The sequence below is a fragment of the Rattus rattus genome, chromosome 15, assembly GCF_011064425.1.
Source record: "Rattus rattus isolate New Zealand chromosome 15, Rrattus_CSIRO_v1, whole genome shotgun sequence".
Taxonomy (NCBI): domain Eukaryota; kingdom Metazoa; phylum Chordata; class Mammalia; order Rodentia; family Muridae; genus Rattus; species Rattus rattus.
In genome coordinates, this window is record NC_046168.1 from 77,931,121 (window position 1) to 77,943,938 (window position 12,818).

Genomic DNA, 12,818 nt, shown 5'->3' on the forward strand with positions numbered 1-12,818 from the left:
GAAGAGCTCTGTGCCTGGGCTTCCGCTTCCCTTCCCACACCGTCTCGTCCCTATACAACTCAGCCATTTTGGCTACCAGCTCTCTTGATTCTTCTCTCGGCTCCTGGCTGGCTTGCTCTTGAGCCCCTTGCCCTCTCTCTCCTCTCTATCCTCTTCCTTTCTTGCTTTCCCTCTCTCTCTTCTCTCATGGCTTCATGAAAGAACATGGGTTCAGTCAGGACACTTCCAGATGCCTCTGGTTGCTTTCCCCCTCATATCCACAGTAACCCCGCCCCTCCAACAATAGTGAGGAGCAGTCCTGTCCTTACTCCCACTCAAGTTCATCAAACCTTTCTAAGTTATGCTTATCACACGGACTTTCTCACAGCCAACTACATAAGAAATTGTTTTTAGATGGGCAAGGCTTCTTCACTTTCTCATCACAAAAAACACAAGCACGTAAGCATCCAAGGTTTATGGTTTGGGTATGAAGCACATTGTTAAAGGCTTGAAACCCAAGGCAGTCTGGGGAATTGAGGCCTGGAGAAGAGGTTAAGTCATTAGAGCTCTGATCTGATCAGTGAGTCAACCCACTGATGGATTCACGGGTGAATGGATATAGATAAGAAGATGATACTATGGACAGTGAAGCATGACTGGAGGAAGGGAGCCACTGGGACTGTCCTTACACCTTGTCAGCAGCCTGTGTTTGGCTCTTCATCCGCTTCCTGGTTGCCTTGAAGTGAGCAGCCTCCACACGGCATGCTCCTGCTGCGGTGCTATTCTGCCTCAGCTCGGGCCCAAAGGAAATGGGTCCAGCCTCTTAGACTAAACTCCATGAACTCATGGGTCACATAAATCTTCCCCTCTTTTCCTCTGTGTCGGTATTGAATCATAACAATGAAAAGCTGACCAACACACAAGGGCATGATGGGAAATGTTAACTTGTTCTAGGGTGGGAGGAAAGCACAGAGATGTGGTCTGTAGAATTGGCTTAATTTTATGATCTCCCTACAAGGGCTGATATTAAGTTACTAATATGACACTAATAGTCTTTCAGAATTCTTCATGTTTTTTTTTTTAACAGTAGCTTCATGGCACATCATTTGTTTAATTTGCCTCAGGAGCACACATTATTTCCGGGTGCAAATGAAAGTTCCAGGAAAATTTTTTTTCTCAAAATTGGTATTCATGAAGACAAACTTTCTTTCCACTTTTTTAAGTGATAAGAAAATGTCCCTTCCTATAATGTCCTTTTTCAGGGCAGAAATCCTGAAAATAGGGTCCTTTTATTTTTTTCTTATTAGTCAAGTTGTCCTCTGATAATGGGATAACTACTTCATTCTAATCTTAGCTCGAGGGTTCAATAGCTGTGGAGTGGGCTTTGAGAGGATCCATAGAGAGTGCTAAAGGTCAAATGGAGCCAGAATTTACCCTGGGACCAATGTGATGCCTCCACTATAGTTACACTTTCCAAGTGTGAGTCCATCCCCATGATGGATGCTGACTGGCCCCTTGCATTGGCTTTGCCTTCTGTGGGCTGACGAGCCTTTCGCGGTTGGTGTTGTGACTAGATGCTGTCTGTCACAGGATCATCTTGGCGCCATGCCACTGCTCATTGTACACACGCTCCTGAGAACCGAGCAGCTGCCCATTGACTCTCAAGGTAGAAATGCTGAGAGAGCACTGGCCGACTCAGCAAGTTCCAATCGGTAGGCCATTAGGTGTGCCATTTCTGGTCTCCGTGGCACTCTCAAAGATTACTTAACTCTTGCTGATTTAGGATCTTTCTACCACTCCAAACCTCCCTGGTGGCAGACTTAAATCCTCAAATAAGTTTCTGTCGACCAGAAATGAGTAAAATCTGAACCCCAGAACTAAACCCCAAAGAAAGATTGCTGTTCATCATGGCAAAAATAACTCATATGAATCTATCATTTGACACACTACTGGGGCAAATTTTTTCTATCAGTGTTACTTTTAATCTCCTGGGGGGGGGTAAAAAAGAATATTAGCGAAGTTGATATTTTCATGCTGTCCTTTCTTAGCTATCTTCAAGTTCGTGCTGAGGGGAAATGGGAAACAAGATGTCTGTCATAGATATGTATCTGCTGCGGTGATAAAATAATGCCACAGATAAAACTTAAGAGGGAGGGGCTAATCTGAAGGACAGAGGGAATGGGTGTTGGGGGTTGGGAGGATTTGAGGGAAGGGAAGGGAAAGGGAAAATATTGAAATCAATTTACAACCCCCCCCCAACCAAAAGGTAGGAGGGAAGAAAGAGATGGATCCATGAGAAGGCTCAGCTCTTTGCTTCCCAATGAAGCAAGCCTCATGCCACATGTGTCCCATCCCAGAACACTAAAGGTGGGGACAGACTGAAGAGGGACAGGGAGAAATATTCACACACTAAGAATGATACTAGCCAGACCCCATCTTAGAGAGAGAGAGAGAGAGAGAGAGAGAGAGAGAGAGAGAGAGAGAGAGAGAGAGAGAGTTTGTTTTGTCACAGTACTTCCAGGGTACTGTCTCTCATGGTGAGGAAATCACGGTGTCAGAAGCTTGAAGAGGCAGCCAGCCAGTCACACTGCATCGACTGTCAAGAAGCTGGGGGTGATGAATGCTCCTACCCAGCTAATATTCCTCTTTTTATACAAGCCATGACCCCAGCCTAGGGATTGGTTACACCCACAGTGGGCGGGTCTTCTTGCACCAACTCAATCAAGATAATCCCTTGGACTCACGCCCAGAGACTTGTCTCTTAGGTGAGTCTAGACCTGATCTAGTTGACAACTGAGATTAACAATCACAGTGTCTTACAGAGCATCATATCAAAAAGCCATGTTTAAGTGCTGGGTGTGGTGACATTCCCACCACTTCGGAGGCAGAAGCAGTTAGAACTCTGTGAGTTCAAGGCCAGCCTGGTCCACATAATGAGTTCTAGAAGAGCCAGGGCTGTCCCTGTCACAATAAAACAGAACAAACAAGTCATGTCTGAGACTTGTTGATAGTGAAGAACTTGAAGAAACTTTGGACAGGCAATTGCAACTTTAATTCTTTTCCATCCTTATTTTTAATGAAGGTTCTTAAACATTTTAATCTCCCTTTCAGCCCACCACCCACCAGAGGGAGTGGGGAAAAAAGGGATACAGGGGTGGGGGGTGGCTTGCCGGAGGAGGGGGAGCGGACCTGTTTAGAACGGTTCTTTGGAGCAACTGCCATCTGTGTTGTCTGGACATCAGTAGTTCAGTTCATAGATCAACAGTGGCAGCTCGATCCACTCAAACACACTCCACAGATACACCAGCAGTCCAGTTCTGGAGAGTGGGGATAGCAAGCACAAATCAGCAACAGTGGCACTACCTAGCAGAGACTGCCAGGCCTCAGCCTCCGCACGGCACAAGTCAGCAAACATCAGCAAAGACGCAAGACCAACCAACCATTGCACAGCTGGCTCTAGAAGCAAGCCAAGCTCGGCCTCCATCACGGTCCCTCCATTCCTTGTCATGCACCCTCCAAACATCACGTGTCCTCCATCGGTCTTGCCTCAGCATGGGCACCTGTCTCAGCTGACATCACTCTGCCAATCAACCCGAGTCTTGTGGAAGCAGCAAAAACCTACAGCACGCCACCAGGAGTTTCTCGGTGCGTTTCAGCTCAACTACGCAAAGTAAGGCGGACCAATACATGTCTGTTGTTAGCAAGGCATTCGTCATCACGTGTCCTTTCACGTGCTTGCTTTAGCAGAACATCCTGGGTTATACCTGTGTCTGCTTCAGTGAGATGTTCCTTCAGGAGTCTGCCTAGGTCTTTCACCTGTGTCCACCTCAACTAAACGTTCCTCCATGTGTTTGCTCCAGCAAATCACCATCCAACACAACTGATATTTCAAAGAGCCCTTAAGTTTCCATTTCGGGTGACGGTTTTACACACCTTGGACTATTCCGTACAGTAACCTTAATTGTTATCTGAAGACAGTAAAGGGACCCTGGGGACTTTGCATACCAATTACTTACATCACAAGGCGGTTCAGTACAAAAGGAGAAATGCTGTAGCATTTGGCTGTACTTTTATGATTTATACTTTCATTTAAAATGTTCCTTTTTCCTTGACTATTACAAGTCTTCATTATAAGTTTAAAATATTTGTATCATCTTGAATTTGTACACGAATTCCCTCTCCTAAAAAACACCTAAAGATGTTACTCACATATACTAGAGTTATGCCATTCAGTTTCTAAGTACTGTGTTCAATCATTTTAAACTTTATTTAACTTGGATTTTATTGTGGTAATTACATATTTACAGGCAACTATAGCAAACAGCACAGGAGCGTCCCTTGTATATCTCTAAAACTATCTCAGTTTGGCTCTGTCCCTGGTGTCCACTTACAAAATATGAATATAAATGAAATGCCACAATGTTTAGCCGGAAGGAATTGGTTATTTGTTTCTCAGCATAATTTCTTGGTAACCCATCCTAGCTGTTGCACTCATCAGTAGTCCATCCCTCCTCATAGCTGAGTATTACACTGGATGTATGAATTCACCACATCAAGCATTTACTTACTGGAAGACGCCTGAGCTGACGTCAAGTCTTAGCTGTCCTGACTAAGGCTGCTGGACATCTCTGCATAGGTTTTTTTGTGAATTTTGGTTTTCTTTTTTTTTTCCTAATATTTTTATTGATTATTTGAGAATTTCACATCATGAACCCCAATCAAATTTACTTCCCTGCCCTTCCAGGTCTGTCCCTCCCACCATTAGGACTGCCCCCACCCTCATGCCTCACCAAAAAAGAAAAACGAGGAAAAGTTCAATTTGTGTTGCTCATATCCTCCTGGTCAAACTCCCAGTGGCCAGGCCCTTAAAGAAAAACAAGTCCTTCACCTGCACCCCCACCAGAAGTTATGGATGGTAGAGCGCTGTCCTTATTACGGTTTTAAGAGTTCTCTATGGTGTTTCCTGTCTGGGCTGTTAATTTAGGAAGGTCAGGGGGTTAAGGGTTGTCACATAGGCCGTCTCTGTCCTTTAACAACTGTGGATATAAAGTTATCAATATCACAGCAAAAGTAGCTTTCTCGCTCTTTAGTCATCAGGAGCATGGGTCATGGGTTTCCACATGGTCTCCAGCGCCAGCACACGCCATTGTCCCATATGATCACTGGTGGCAGTACATACCACAGACATCAGCACAACTCTCTGCCATAGCCCAGGCCACAAACACTACCATAGCCCTTGGTGGCAGAACAAGCCAAAGTCATCAACATGGCCTTGGGTGACAGTATAGATCATGGACCTCTGCATTGGCCTTTGGTGGTAACACAGGCCATGGACATCAATATAGTCTCTGGCTGCAGTAGGACCACAGATCCAGATATGGCCCTTGGTGTCAGCACAGACAATATGGACACAGTTTGTACCACAGGCCACTCTCTTCAATGTGGCCCCCAGGGGAAGCATGGCCCTAGAGAAATCGACATGGCCTAAAATGACAGCATAGACCACAGGCACCCTCATAGCCTTCAGTGGTAACTCAGGTCAGAAACGTCAACACATAGGCTATACCCCCTGGCTGCGGTGGGACCATGGACATCTACATGAACCTTGAGCTTCAACATGGCCTGGAACAGCAGACCACAGATACCAAAGTGGCCCCCAGGGTCAGCACAAACTATAGAGATTCTTCGAAGAGATCCAATCGAGAAAATGAACTGCCGGGCGTCTCAGAAGTCCTGTCATTGGGCAGCATTCAGGAGCCAAGGTTGCACAAGCTCTAGGCTGCTGTACACCACCTGTGGGCCCCACCCAGCAACCACATGTTCCCCCATCCACTGCAGCCCTCTCTCACACCGGTCCCGGATCAAAACTCTATTTCCTCCTCTCACTTCATGGAGCACTCACTCACTGTTCGGTTCCTCTGTCTTTCCCGCCTCTCCATTCCATATTCGTCGGTCATAGCGGCGCTGGGACCTGCAGTGTGTCACATAGTATAATTTTTTGGCCCAAACAGCTTTATATGCGAATATTCATTGCAACGACTCACTGGTCTGGTTCAAGGTTTCTAGATTCTGAAGCACCACAAATGCTGGACCATTGTCAAGACGCGTCTCAGATATCCTGCTGTTACTCAGAGTCGGAATGATGTTGCAGCTAGGCAGGGCATTGCGGTAAGTTCTGTGTGAGCTCGTGTCTTTCAGGTCTGCCGCTTCAAGGCTCACCGCTTGTAGTCTGCTGGCAGCACCTCTGCCCAGTACTCTCTGTCAGTCTCCCATCAGAGCAACCATCACAGACTGCAGAGGCCATGGCTCCATGCTGGGAGCTGGCAAACAGGCTTGGACAAGCCCTATTCAGTATTGACCTGTTTCTACAGAAGCTTGAGTCCGCCGTACAGCTCAGTGTTGTCAGTGCTGAGCACCACAGCTCATCCGCTCCACCTTTGTGCGTGCAGCCTGTTGGCTGAGACACTAAAGGTGTGGATGCATCTTTTCCCAGCCCTCGCAGCTTTTTCCGCCATCTTTCTCTCCAATTCAGTGAGTCCACTTTTTAAAAGCATCTTCTCATAAGATTTGCCTTTCTTTTTCCTTCTTTTCAGTTGTTCCGGAGCTATTACAGGTTCTGTAAGTCACCCTTGGGAGTCTCCACGGGTCTCCGACTTGTAGCTCTGTGGTGAGTGCCACTGGCCGCTGTGTTTTCTCTCTCAAGTTTTTTTGTTGTTGTTATTTTGTTTTGTTTTGTTTTTTGTTGTTGTTGGTTTTTTTTTGTTTTTTTTTTTTTTTGTTCTGACCTACATGCCTAGAAAGATAATTATGACTACTTTGGTAGTTCGATGTCTCATTTCTCAAAAGACATTTTCCAGTGTGGATGGACTATTTACTTTCAGCACCATATGAGTGTCACAATGTCCCCTCATCCTCACAGGTATCTAATGTTATCACTGTTCGTGTACATTTTTGGGCTACTCTCCTGGGTTCTTCTATCTACAGCTCTTCCAACCCTTATTCCACCCTAATCCCTTTCAACCCTCCAACACTAGGTAGGAGAGAAAGAAGGGGAGGGGGACATTGACCTCTTTAGACTACTTCCTGCTGACTAGGGGCTTTGAGTTGACTGGGAGGCAGTCTCAGTCTTTGTAGGCAGGATACCTCCAATCAGCAAACCAGCAAACACAACAGCAGGGACCAGCAGCAGCCACCACAGGCCCTTCTGGGCTCTCCCATGAATTAAATTATCTGCAGGAGGCAAAAATCTCAGCTACTGACAATCTGAAGCAGCCCCATATCCCACACCTGGGATTGAAACAAAATCATATTCACATAATGTAATTGAGTTTTTAAAGAAACCAAAATTCTCACTATACACCACTATTTTTTAATTTAGCCATTCTGATAGATGTGTGATGACAGCTTGCATTTTAATTTGCGTTTCTCTGAAAGCCAATAAATCCGAACTCCTGCATGCATTTGTATTGCTCTCTCTGCATCCTTTTTAGGGAAATATTTAAATAATTTTTGGTGCTGTCTAATTACATTATTGGCATCTAGCTTCTGAGGTTTTATTCAGGAGACATGGTCCCACTTTATGCTACACAAATTCACTCCGATCACTAGATAGCCCTGTCTGGCCTTGAACTTGTGGTACTCCACCTGCTTTTGCCTCCCAGGTTCTGGTATTACAAGCATGTGTCATCACTCAGAAACTACTGAGTTCTTTTTATAGTCTTGTTTGGATCGATCTGTATGATTATCCCAACCCTTGTGTCAGATATATGTTTGCAATGTTTTCTCCCAGTCTCGAAATTATCTTCCCACTTTTGTGACAGGGCCTTTTCAAAGGAAAACTTTTAAATTTTTAGTAGAGTCAAATTGGTCAACTTTTTCTTCTTTAGATCAAGTTTTTGTGTCAACACAGGAATTCTTTGCCCAGTTCAAGGTCCCAAAGAGTTTTCTTCTGTTTCTTTTTCTAAAAGTTTCATAATTTTACATTTAAGTGATAATGAATTTCAAGTTAATAGTGAACACACAAAAAAATCAATAGTCTTCCTATATACAAATTGCAAACAGACAAAGAAATCAGGGAAACAATACCATACACAATCATCTCTCTCTCTCTCTCTCTCTCTCTCTCTCTCTCTCTCTCTCTCTCTCTCTCCATCTGGTAGGATTAATATAGTGAAAATGACCATCCTACCAAAAGCAATCTACAAATTCAATGTAATGCAAATCAAAATTCCAAAACAATTCTTTAAACAACTTGAAAAAAACAATCTTACACCTCACAAAGAAACACAAAATAATCCCCAGATAGTTAAAAAAAAATCCTGAATAATAAAATAACTGCTGGAATATCACTATTCCAGATTTCGAGCTGCGTTACGGAGCTTTAGTAATAAAAACGGCATGGCATCGGCGTAACAACAGGCATGTTGATGAGTGGAATGGAATTCATGACTCAAACATAATTTCACACACATATAGACACCTAAGTTTTTACAGAGAAGCCAAAAATACACAGTGGAGAAATGACAGCACCTTTAATAGATGGTGTTAGTCAGACAGGAGAAGCAGAACGTTGAAGAACATAAATAGATCCATTTGTATTCCCCTGCGTGGAATTCAACTCCAGATGGGCCAATGGCCTTGACATAAGGCCCACTCCCCTGAATGTGATTGAAGAGAAAATGGAGAACAGACTCCAATTCATTGGCATATCAGTTGCATGGGCGTTAAGACCAATAACTAACAAAGGAAACCACCTGAAGCTTTGGAAAGCTTCTGTCCAGCAAAGGCCGCCATCGTTCAAGCAATGAAAATTCTCTTGCATTAACTTTTCGGTGAGTTAGATAAGACTGGCATCCCAAAGATTTGTTTACTTTTATTTCTCTATGTGTGAATGTTTTACCTGCCTATGTGTCTGTGTACCACATTCATGCCTGGGCCTTTGAAGGTCAGAAGAGGGCATGGGATGCCCTGGAACTAGAGTTATAGATGGTTGTGAGCCATCAGGTGTGCATGTTGGGAATTGAACTCATGTCCTTGACAAGAGCAGCCAGTGCTCCTAGCCACTGAGCCACCTCTCCTGCCATGGATAAAATTAACTTTTTAAGAAAATACTCAACCAGCCTTGCTTACCTATGTAATAAATGCCACTTTGTCACAGTATACATTTTAGATACATTGTTTTGGGAATTTGCTTGTCTGTTTTTCAAAAATTGTTGTATCTGCATAATTTTTGTCCTGTCTTGTTGCTGTTGTTTACTTTATGGCATTGCCTGTGATCTCTGTATAAGAAGTTAGGAAGTTTCTTCTGTATGAAGAGATGGTGTAGAATCAGCTTAATTCGATTTAAAGGTGCCACTCCCTATTGCCCCCTCTGCTTACCATATCGCTGTCTCTGAGTGGGTAAGGAGAACGTCTGGCCTGTAGAAACAAATGGACTATCCTGACCTCATCCAAGTCTCTCCTGACATCTCTGCCTGGCCATCTAGGTATTTCTAATAGACAAAGTGAGGCTCAGATCCAGGGGAGAATGAGATGGACTCTTCAGCCAATGTGTTCCAGGGGCACAGGGGCAACTGGATCCCAGTTCAATCCCTTCGCTTGTGGTTATTGGGCTATGTAGGGCTGTCAGAAGACTCCAGTGTGCTCCAGAGAAAGAAAGGCTGCTACCCGAACTGCTTTCTTTTGCTAGACTGAAAGTCAGCTTAGGTCTAGGTGGCACCACACTGTTGTGTAAGAACATACAGCATAGCCTGCCATGGGTCTTTCTCTGGAGAGAGTATGTTATTAGTGCATACTCTATGATGTGGTACTCTGTAGTCTTGGGGTCCCAAACTTCCATGTCTTTTTCTCATCACATTTCATAGTTCTCCTTTAACTGTCTTTCATATCAATTTAGGAGATCATAGCTATGTTTAGTGGAAAAGAACAAGAAAAATAGATCTATACCATCATTTCACATTGGGAGTGACCTCTACTCTTAATCATAGAACCTTGAGGACTTTTTCACTCCCCAGAGGTCTTAAATTACTGTATTCAGCACAGATGAACAAGAACTTAATATGAAGATGAGGGAGAAGACAGAATCATACATCATTGAAATTGACCTGAAGCTGATCCAGCATAAACAGGCCAAGAAAAAAAAAAAAAAAAAAAAAAAAAAAAAAAACCCAAACAACTAATGACGAGAAAAGTTCTCTTTGTAACAGCTGCTGGCCAACTCATCAAAACTCAGCTTTATGTAACCTTTTGATATGGGGATATTGGAAAAATTTGTGAAAAGTAGGAATCAACAAATTATTTTTAATTACTTATTTTTAATTTTAATTTAATCGTTAATTAATATTCAAAACAAATTAATTTCTTAAAATGTCAGTGTGAGTTATTTGACGTGGATCATTTTATTCACCATCCATAAATTAAATGAGACACCTCATTTTGTTTTTTAGTATTTATTTATTTTGTGTATGCGTGGATGGTATGTATGTATAGTTTGAGGTTTTGTCCATTATCATCATAACAGGAAGCATGGCAGCATATAGGCAGACATGGTGCTGGAGAAGCCGATTGGTCTACATCTTGATCCACAGGCAGCAGAAAGGGACCATCTTCCTGACAGGGTGGAGCCTGTGCACTAGGAGACCTCAAAGCCCATCCTCCAGCAAGGCCACACCCACTTCAACAAGGCCACACCTCCTCATAGTGCTACTTCTGGTGGGCCAAGCATATTCAAACCAACAGCCAGTGTTAACCGATTCCTTTAAACCACACACCCAAATTGATACAAAAGCCAACAGAATTTCAAGCAATATTTACTATGAGTGCTTCTCTCCTTAAGAAAATGCTTTAACAGCAGCTATGTTTGGGACTTTAAAAATAGAACTCTCCAGATTGTGAAAATAAAAGCAACAGCATACATTCGACCGGAAATCTCGAAAAACAAAACAAGACCTCCTGGGTTATGAAATATTGGCAGAGTTTGGGGTTTTGGGTTTTTTTTTTTTTTTTTGAGCTATATTAAATTTACTTAAATAGATATTTGTGTTGCACTTTTAGACTATTCTTCAAATCCCAGGAGAATATTTATATTTCTCTATAAGGAGAAAAACCCATCAGTTGTGGCAATTTTATTAAAAAAGTGAGATGAATGGCTAAAATCCATCCAGCATTGACTACATCGTCAGTTTGTGAAGATATTATTTTATTTCCCTATTTATTATAGTCAACATTAATATAACCTACGTATGGTATGAAGGGGCTCTAAAAGGGTCCAGCATGTCAAACGTGGTTCTAGCAGTCCTTGCCCTTCTCTCATTCCCTCTTTTTTGCTAAAATAAAATAAAACAAATAAATAAAATTAGGTTACATTCATAAAGCTAGCCCCAAGTTCTTTTCCCTCTTTTGACCATGTCTTCCTGAGGCTGACTACCAAGGTCCAGCTATCAAAGTTCGGCAATCAAAAGCCCCTCCTAGCCTAATTAAGGTGCCCAATGAAAACAAACCAACTGTCCTAACTCTGGGTTCCCCCTTTCCCTCGGTAAACTGCCATTTGCATACCGACCAGGTCTGTCTCCCCCTCTATCCATCCATAGTCCTTTTTCCCTCAGGGCAAATATCCTTTCTCTGTCTTCCTCAGTCCTTTTCCCTTCTCCTTCATCCTCTGTCTCCTGTCCTTGCCCCTTGTTTCCTGTCCTCTGTCCCTCTGGAGCAAATAAATCTTTTTTGTGCTGAGAACTTGGTCTCGGGGTGTCTTGTGCCCTTCCACAGTAACCTAGTACTGTAGTTAACTTGATGTGTTTGAAGGTTTAACGTTGCTGGTAACTAACCTAAGTTTCCTCTTATCTGAATGGCATGCGTAAGCATAATGTTAATATTCATTTTCAAGAAATCATCAGAGCAAAGTATTAGTGGTCTCTAAACTCCTTAGAAACAGGGATGTTGCCTATTTATTTCCATAGACCCCAAAGCTGGTGCTTTATATTCCCCATAAAAACATAATAGGTGTTTACTAGGTATTTGTTAAATAAATCCTTTACTGCTCACAACTACCTAAGACTCTAGACTCTCTGGCCAGATCTAGCTGTGGCTGGGAACTGTGGTATAGTGATTGGACTATTAAGAAAGCTGAATTAGACAGTGAGCTTGACACCGCTGATCTTGCCCAAATGTATACACAGTCTAGGCGTGATTGTTTTATGCACATAAGCTTTCAAATGTCATCCCTGCTTTGTGACCACAAATGTGTTTGTCACTTAGCTCTCTGCACACAAGACACTCTCCTTCCCACCCACCACCCACAGAGAGAAATGCTGTTCTGAGTCACTGGGCTACTATAGAAGCAGCCCCCACACAGGGACTGTTAAAGCATTTATCCTGTCTCCTTAGACTTCGATGTGTTAAATTCTGCTGCTTTTTCTTATTGAAAGCAACACTCCGAACATTATAGTTGTTGTTCCAAATTGGATTTTAAAAGACTCGGTGATCTTTGCAAGACAGTGTCACAGTCATTGAAATTCTGAGTAATTTTTATTGTCAGCCAAGTGGGAATTCTTTTAAGAAAGAATAAAAAACATTACTATTAAAGCCAGAGAATTTGAGGAGTGGGTGGCAATCCCCGTGGACACATCCGTTTAAGCTGAAATGAGTTGACTTATGAGTGTGATTCCATCTGCCAACAGTCACAGAACATTCCTCACAAGAGGCAGGGCAGCACAGTGGGGGCGGAGACGTGGGCCGAGTGTAGGGGTGCAGATGTGAAGACCCTGTTAGGAGGTCCTGCTTTGTATATCAAACTGAATGTCAAACATTCCCCCAGCCCGCTTGTCAACAAAGGCCAACCTGGA

The 12,818-nt window shown here is 43.2% G+C and overlaps 1 pseudogene; it reads left to right on the forward strand.

Moving 5' to 3' along the window:
- The first annotated feature begins 5,565 nt into the window (after positions 1-5,565).
- Positions 5,566-12,818, forward strand: part of LOC116884423 — a 62,366-nt pseudogene continuing 55,113 nt past the window's right edge.